The sequence below is a fragment of the Dipodomys spectabilis genome, unplaced genomic scaffold (genome assembly GCF_019054845.1).
Source record: "Dipodomys spectabilis isolate Male_0828 unplaced genomic scaffold, ASM1905484v1 ptg000197l, whole genome shotgun sequence".
In the NCBI taxonomy this organism is placed as follows: Eukaryota; Metazoa; Chordata; class Mammalia; order Rodentia; family Heteromyidae; genus Dipodomys; species Dipodomys spectabilis.
The window spans coordinates 610,342-619,302 of record NW_024870874.1 but is presented as its reverse complement, the minus strand read 5'-3'; the positions used below and the strand labels follow the sequence as shown (position 1 = coordinate 619,302).

General features: G+C 39.5%; 1 pseudogene; it reads right to left on the bottom strand.

Moving 5' to 3' along the window:
• Positions 1 to 8,328: 8,328 nt before the first annotated feature.
• LOC122121908 lies at positions 8,329 to 8,435 on the bottom strand (annotated as a pseudogene).
• Between the last annotated feature and the right edge of the window lie 526 nt (positions 8,436 to 8,961).

Sequence of the window (8,961 nt, the reverse complement as noted above, 5' to 3'; positions counted from 1 at the left end):
AAAGCCTTATTTTTTCATATCACGTGAATATTTATTTATTTATTTGAGTCCAGTTGTGGGGCCTGAACTCTGGGCCTGGGCGCTGTCTCTCAGCTCTTCAGGTCAAGGCTAGTGCTCTACCACTTGAGCCACAATGTCACATCTGGCTTTTTTCTTTTTGCTTATGTGGCACTGAGCCACCTTCCCAGACCAACGTGAACTTTTAGTAAGATAGAAAATTTAAGTTTAAAAAGCCATTTTCTTCCACAAAGAAATTAGAAACATAACCTGTCCTGTATTTGGAAAGTGCTATTACAGAAAGTTTCAGCTTTCATCCAGTGCTATCACCAAGAAGTACATCTTTGTGTCGTATATCTACAATTCTAGCTACTTAGGAGTCTGAGATCTGAGGATTGAGGTGCAAGGCCAGCAAAGTCTATAAGACTCTATCTCTAATTAGCCAGCAAAATGCTGATCCAGAGACATGGCTCAAATGGGGGACCCCTTAATTCAAGCCTGGATTCTAGCACAAAATTTAAAAAAGAACCCACATCTTGTTTTTGACCAGAGGTATCTCTTCTGGCCTTTGAACAGTCTCTGGCTACCTGTATGAACTCTGCCATAGATGTTCTGGCCACTATTGTAGCCTAAGAAAGCAACAAAGATCACCCTAATTGACTTAGGGATTATTTCTGCAGAAAGTAACAGGAACTTCCTTTATTAGTCCTATTATTTCTATGTCTGTTCCTTTGTCTCCTTGATGTTTTAGAATTGTTGTGGAGCAGTTAGATTTGCCACGCAGAAGCTTTTGGCCTCTCTTTCTGCTTACTTTAAGAAGGTGTGCCTTACTCATCTATTTATATTTGGATTATTTGTAAGATTTTGTTCGTAAGAAATTCAGGTGACCTAAAAGTATTTAGAAAAACAACATTGCCATATTGGTCTAGAAATGTTAAACTTAATTTTTTTCCATTTGTACAGGGGTAAACACACTGTATTAAATATGTAAGGTCTTATCTATGTGGGTTTGATTACAAAAACTAATAAAGTATTCTCTAAATAAAAAAGAAGAAAAACAACACTGTATATAAAATCACTTATAGGCAGCAATAAGATCCTCATCAGACTGAAGTAGGAATGAAACTGAAAGCAGTAATATATATGTTTTTCTCCCACAATCTTGTTATACTTTGTTGTCATTTTCTCTTTATATTTCCACAGAGTGATATAGGGCAGAAAGGCTTTCCTGGCCCTCCTGGCATCCCTGGTCACATCTCACCAGGAATTAAAGTAAGTGAATGTGATTGTGCTGGAGTCATGTCTCAAGTCAGAAGGGTGGTAGGAGAACAGGCCCATGGATAACACGCACACAAAAGGACTATTATGAAATGGACTTAATGTGAGCTTTGCAGTTAAAATGGCATCCATTGTTTACAGACATCATTTAGAAGAGTATAAACCAAACAAGTATAATAGTTTTGTGGAAGCTAAACATTACATAAATTGGTGGAAAGTATCATGGTTCCTGGCTCCTTGTTCTCCCTGGCTTTGAGCTGAATGCGCAGTTGCACATTCTGTGTGTGTGTGTGTGTGTGTGTGTGTGTGTGAGACCTTCCTCCAGGGAATGCCCTGCACAGTCCTAGAGGTAGGCACAGTGGATGGGATGGCATGAGGCTTCCCAGTCCAACTCATAGTGAATCATATGGGAACTTTTTTTATTAATACTGATTAATATTTATACTCTATCCTAGAGGACTGAACCCAAACAAGGGAAGGGGTTGCTAGAGCTTTGGTGGTGTGGTTGTGAAAAATCTCCTGAGCAGCCAAGGTGAGCACTACTCTTGACTAGCTACTTTCTGCCTTCAGCAGCAACAATACACACATGTGCTTCTTGGAAATAAATAAGACTCAAAGGCTCTTTCATGTCTCAGTAGATAAAACTAGGTGTCCAAACGTTGTGAGGCAATTTCAAACAATTCTTTTTCTACATTTGATATGTTGATTTTGTGTTAAAACTGGCTCATCTCTCTTTCCCTATCCCTGCATTCACTTGGTATTTATATATTACTATATGAAAGCTTTCAGACTGAGTAACTGACAATTGATGACTCTGGATAATTGAGGTTGGCTCTAAAAAATGTAAAGATTCCAAACTCCCCTTTTTCAACTAGCAGAACTCCTTAGGAAGCAGGGCACAAGAGGAGGCTAAGATAATAAAGATGGAACCTTCCTGTTGGAATTGTACTGCCTACTCCTGTGTAGAGTGAGCGAAGTCAAGAGAAAAAAAACCCACTGAATTTATGTTAAATCGTCCAGTCCTGCACAGAACAGGAATGATTTCTTTGGCAGGTATTTTAAATAACAGCCATTCATCTGACAGGCTGAGTGAAAACCTAAGAAAAGGCAAGATAGCATTTTGTGAGTAGCATTGGAAAGTATGGTGAATCTCTGCTTTCTTATAAACATCATCACTTATATACTTAATCCTTAAATTGCATAGTTAAATGATAGTAGCACTATACAGAGCTTTCATTAAGAATTCAGCCTGTCAGACCACTGGTCTTCTCAGCAGTCTTCATGTGCTTGAACTCAGTCTTCATGTGCTTTTAGTTTATTACCTCTACTTTAAATCTGGTGCCAGTTTTCTCCCCTGTGTTATCTGGGATTACTTCCTTTATTCACAGTGGGGCATCTTGAGTTGCATTTAATTAATTGTTTCCAACACCGATTCATCTGGCTTCAGGCCTTTCTTATGCCTTTTGGGTGTGCCATGTTTATATCTATCTGGAGTGAAATTAGGTCATGGAGCCTACCACCAAAGGCGAATAACCAAGATCAGAGCTGCCATGCCTGTGTCCTGTCCTGTCAGAAATGAGATAAATGTTTATTTTACTTAGAGCTGTGAGCTGATGCTTTTTGGCCAACACTGACTCATCGAACCTCTTTAACCATGTTAGAGTGCTTGCCATCTGGCTGGTAGAAGGGTGGGAAGTTATTTTCCTAAGGCTTCCTACCTTAGTTTCCTGATGGTTAAACAATCGCTGAAAAGAGAAAGAATTAAATAGTAGAGTTGATGATGTTCCTCTAAGGCAATGTAACCCTACATAACCCATGAAGTTTCATTTTTTGTAATCATTTGTTGATATATTCTTTATGCCTTTTTAACAACCATTTGAATCAGCAGAACTTGAATCAATTGTTATGTCTGCTTAGTGGGCCTTGATGGAGGCTTTTGTGGCTGTTAAGCTTTGACACTAGGTCCTGAAATGAGCACTGTCTTTCTGTGCCATCCAAGCCATGGGGAAAATAAGGTCCAGGACTGCAATCGCAGAAGCAATCTGCTTCAGCAACCCCCTAACATTGATGCTGGAATACTGGCTTTTCAGTTAGTCATAAAATAGCAAGCTATCCTGATGAGAAAGCCAAGCATGGGGTAGATAGCAAAGGCTCTCTCCAGCTTTTCATTTCTGCTCAGGAATTATGACACTTCCCTACTTTCTATCCTTATTCAAGTCAGTTTCTATGTCCTGATTAGTGCCAACATTCCCTTAGTACTTTTCTCAGAGAACCAAGAGATCTTTATGTCAATGAAATTCCTGAAAGCCCTCCTTAGATTTTTAAGAGTTTCTAGGTATAGATTTGTGAATTGGCTTCTTTCTTGCTATATCCTTGAAAGAATGAACTTCTTTGCCTCTGGCTTCACTTCTTCCTTTGGATCTGAGCCACATTGAGCCAGTGCTGGCCAATGGGACTTTCAATGCAGTTAGGCTCTGGCAAAAGGGTGGGTTCACTAATTCAGGCCTGGCTCGTTTATAATCAATGTTAAAATAGCTCCTCAATGAAATGCAGGCGGGGGGAGTAGGGTGGAGGAGCTAATAAATACTATCTGAGACATCCCAGTGTCTCCAAAACTGACAAATAGTTATGATTTCAGGGGTCACATTATCCAAAAGGCAGCTGATTAACCTCCAGAACACCTCCAGGATGCCTGTAAATGAAGAGAAGCAGTTCCATGATATCTGCCCTCTCTTGCTATTCTGACCTCAGTGTTATGAATGAAAAAGGAGTCCTAGTGTCATTGTGACCTTGTCCTTATTCTTTCCAATTGTGTCATCTTTGGAAAAGTCATTTATGTTTGTTGAACCTCAGCTTATTCATCTTTAAAATGATGATAACAAAGCTTCACTTAAAAGGGGGCAATTGTAAAGACAAAATGGTATTACATGTCCATACACAGTGGTAGTTACTGCACCAAGTTGGGCTACAGTGTCAACAGGTTTGAGTTATGGGTTTCCTATTTCCTGAGTAATTTATCTTTGCCTCATCTAAGTAGTGAGGATAATAAGAACGTTTGTTCCTAAAGCTGCTGTGAAGTGTAATTGAATGAAATAATATAGTACATGTAACATGTAATATATGCTTACACATGCAGTAAATATTGGTAGTCACATAATTATTTCTTTCTACTTCTTTTCCCTTTCAGCTAGTTTAAGGTATATTCTATGAGGAAGGTTTAAGATTCTAACATTCAAGTGTTTAAATTCTCTTAAACATCACATATTGGCTGGGCACCTCAGGAGGCTGAGATCTGAGGATCACAGTTTGAATCCAGTCCAGGCAGGAAAGTCTGTGAGACTCATTTCCAATTAATCACCAGAAAACAGGTAGTGGCACTGTGGCTCAAAGTGCTAGAACGCTATCCTTGAGAGTAATAGTTCCGGGACAACACCCAGGCCCTGAATTCAAGCCCCATGATCAACAAAACAAACAAAAAGATAACACATTGGTGGTATTAGTTAGTGTAGGCTTGATTCAGGTATCACACAGACCGCAAAATGTGTAATGGCTCACCTAACAGTCCAATATGGGTTCGTAAATAGTGGCCAATTTTCTTCCATATATGATTTCAGGCAACCTTGTTTTCCATTTTTGGTTCCCCTGGTGACTAGGCCTCTTTACCATTTATGCCTTGCACGCAGGAAGAGAGTGTGTGAAAGGCAAAAACCTGCTTCTTAAAAGTCTTGGGAAGGAGGTAGAACATATGACTTCTGCTCACATTTCATTTATGACATGGCTGTACTTAAGTGTAAGGGAGCCTGGGAAAGGGAGTCTGGTTGGTACCCCAAATGAAAAGAAGCCAAAAGTTTGGTGAAGAGTAGCAGTTACTGCCACACATAATTTAGCCCTTTTTCTAGCAGAGATGGAAAACATGGTTATCTGATACTCTGAAGTGCACTGAACTTCCAGAGGAAAACAGAAAACATAGGCAGTCTCCATGACAACTTCCAGACCCTAGTATTGTAGAACACAGCACCCAGGCTTGTTAAATACAGAGTTCAGTTCAATTCTGGAGCCATGCTCATCTTACTTATTTCAATCGTCATGAAGAATACCAGTGAGGCTTTAGAAATTGCCTGGGAAACAGGCTAAGTGCCAGCCAAAGAGCTGGAGGAGATTTAGGAATAGGAAAGAGCATTCAAAACACAAAGCTCTCATTTGTGTCTATAGCACAGTAAACACCTAGGAGGAGGGACATCTGACATTTGTCACAATAGATGAGGAGAGGTGATGTGCACCAGAGGAGAGCACAGAGCTGGCATGAGAAGCCCTCAGGAGATATGGAGGAGCCAGCAACTAAGACACAAGGGGGAAATCAAAGAAGGTTGGAGTCATAGGGAACCCCTGTGAAGCATTTGAGGCTCTCAGGGAACAGGATGGCTGATGGGTCTGTCTGGCTTGTGGGGCCTAACATAGCGACAGCTAGACTCTTTAATCCAGGAAGACAGGTCAGAACCCCAGAACCCTGGAAGATTCTGGGCTTCCTAGGCAGATTTCTTTTGGTCTGCCTCAATTGTGTTGATATAACTGTTTCCATAAACTCCAAGATCTCTTTTAATTGAGTCAGGTAGTTTTGCTAATTCTGGAGCCCTTTACTAAAAGGGCTGATGGTTGAAAGGATATTAGGCCCCGTAGGAGCTCTTACTCAGAGCCTGTCCACCTTCTACTTATCTCCTATCTTTGCCTGATTGCTCAGCAAGTGTCTCCATAATTCATTCCACTAGATTTGTGATTTGAATAGACCTATTGCAGCACCAAAAGTGGCCACAGGTAAAGTTAATGAGGAATGATGTATTCACTGAAAAACCTAATTTAAGAAGAAAAACTCATTTTTAAGAAGTCAGAAGTAGATTTGATATGCACTTAAGTTGCAGATACCTGCAGAGAGGTTTAGAAGTTTCTAAACTCAGTTATTCTGTATGGCAGTATTAATGTTATTCAGGAAGAAACACGTAAGATATTTAAATAGTAAGATTTTCTTGTTTTTTAATTTAAAGCTGCTGTAAATATTGTTGTTATAAACATGGGTGAGAAAGTATCTCCATTGTTTTTTTTTTTTTTTGGGTCCGGTTGTGGGGCCTGAACTCTGGGCCTGGGTGCTGTCCCTCAGCTCTTCAGCTCAAGGCTAGAGCTCTACCACTTGAGCCACAGTGCCACTTCCGGCTTTTTTCTTTTTGCTTATGTGGTGCTGAGGAATCGAACCCAGGGCCTCATGCATGCAAGGCAAGCACTCTACCTCTGAGCCATCTTCCTAGCCCCATCTCCATTGTTTTCTGATGTACACTCCTTATGTTATATGTCCAAGAGTGGTGCAGCAAGAATTTATGGTAGTTCTATTGTTATTCTTGAGGAGCCTCCATGTTGATTTCCATTGTAGCTACACTAATTTATAGGTCCACTGAGAGTGTACAAGGCTATTTTCTCCCTGAATTATATTATTTATTTATGTGTTTATTTATTATTTTTAGGTAGTTGCACAAAGAAGTTGCTATTAACAAAACAGTTTATGAATGCAACACATCTTGATCAGTGTCACCCCTTTCAATATTCTCACCCACTCCTTCCCTTAGTTTTCTTAATTTTGTAGTATATACATTGAATTCTTGACTGTATTCTGCCCTCTTTTTCTACTTCATTTGTCTACCCCTCTTCCCCTTGCCTCCGTCCCTGTCTTGCAAGTATCCATTTCTTTCTCTTTATTTTGTTGGGCTTTGACTTTGCTTTTATAAGAAATTATACTATTTGCGTTCTCCCTTGAATCTACCATATTTCAATTAATAACATTTGTAACTACTTGTATACCACCCACATGTTTACTTATGTGCTTACAGGCTAATTCTAGCTAGCATATAGGAGGAAAACCATGCAATCTTTGTCTGTCTGGGCCTGATTTACTTCACTAGATCCTTATATCACCTTGCACAGCATCAGTTCAAAACGGATCTAAGACTTCAATGTAAGACCTGAAACCATGGATTACATCAAACACCAGGATTACATAAAACTTAAAGCTTCTGCACAGCAAAGGGCATAGCCAATAAACTAAAAAGAAAGGGAGAAGAATTTGCCAACATATATCAGACAAGGACTTAATATCTAGAATATATAGAGAACATAAAATATTAAACCCTCAAAGAACCACCTACCTAACTAATAAATGGGCTAATGAGCTAAAGAGAGTCTAAAATGGCCAATAGATACATAAAGAAATGTTCAACATCTCTGGCCAGGAGGGGAATGCACAAATCATTATGTTGAAAAACGAACTTTACAACTTTGGCCAGTGGGGGGTAGAAGGGAGGGGGGAGGAGATGGGAAGGGATGGGAAGGGGAAACAAAGGAGGAGGCAACAATGCTTGATAAGAAATGTACTCATTATCTTGCCCATGTAATTGTAACCCCTCTGTATGGTATTTTCACAATAATAAAAAAAACACTGAGATTCCATATCACCCCAATTAAAAGGGCCCTTATCAAGAAAACTAACAATAATAGATGCTGGTAGGGATTTGGCCAAAGGGAAACCTCAAAAAATTGTTGGTGGGAATGTGAGCTTGTTCAATCACTCTGAAAAGCAGTATAGAGCTTCCTCAAAAAACTAAACATAGAATTAGCCTATGATCCAGCAATAACATTTTTAAAAAGACCACAAACCAGGGTACAGTAAAGCCACCAGCCCAACCATGTTCATTGCAGTACTATTCATCATGGCCAACATATGATATTAGCCTAGATGCCCCTCAATGGATGAATGGATGAAAAAATGTGGTCTATATACACTCTCTGCATTTTAGAGAGAGGTAACAGCAACAAGCCATTTTAATGTAAATGCCACTCAAAATTTTAATTTACACCTTGAAATTAAAAGCCTTACACTTCAACATGTGAGTTATATTCAGTGAGGCCTTTTTAGTTTGCCTTTTTTGTTGCTAATTTTTATATCAGCTTTATTCTTAGAACCAACCTGCATGAGTTAACAATACCCCTATCATTCCCAACTATTGTAGGAGTCATATTCCTTCTTATATGTACCAAAACTCATACTCAACAGTGAGTTCTGGGTTGCAAAAAAGAATTTACTGTTTGTAAGGCTTTGTTACAAATGAAACAAACACATACACACACACACACACACACACACAAGTGTTACCTTTCTGTATTTTTTAAAAGACAAAAGTATAAATGCAATTACTTTTTTTTTTTTTTTTTTGATTGGTCATGGGGCTTGACCTCTGGGGCTTGGGCTCTGTCCCTGAGCTCTTCAGCTCAAGGCGAGCACTCTACTGCTTGAGTCACAGGGCCACTTCCATTTTTTTCTGGTGGCTAATTGGAGATAAGAGTCTCACAGACTTTCTGGGGCTGACTTTGACCCATGATCCTAAGATCTCAGTCTCCTGAGTAGCTAGGATTACAGGCATGAGCCACCGGTGCCTGGCTAAATGCAATTACTTTTATCAAATGCAAGACTATCAAAACCCAACAGCTGGATTTAGTGACCTTTTGTAACCAATGCTAAATTTTCTGAAAGTTACAGCAAGGTCTGGGCAGTATGTGTGGCTACCTGGGTGGGGCTGTAATAATCAAACACCAGTTAAACATTCAGTACATATCAAGACCTTTTCAGATTAGTTTATTGAAGGACAT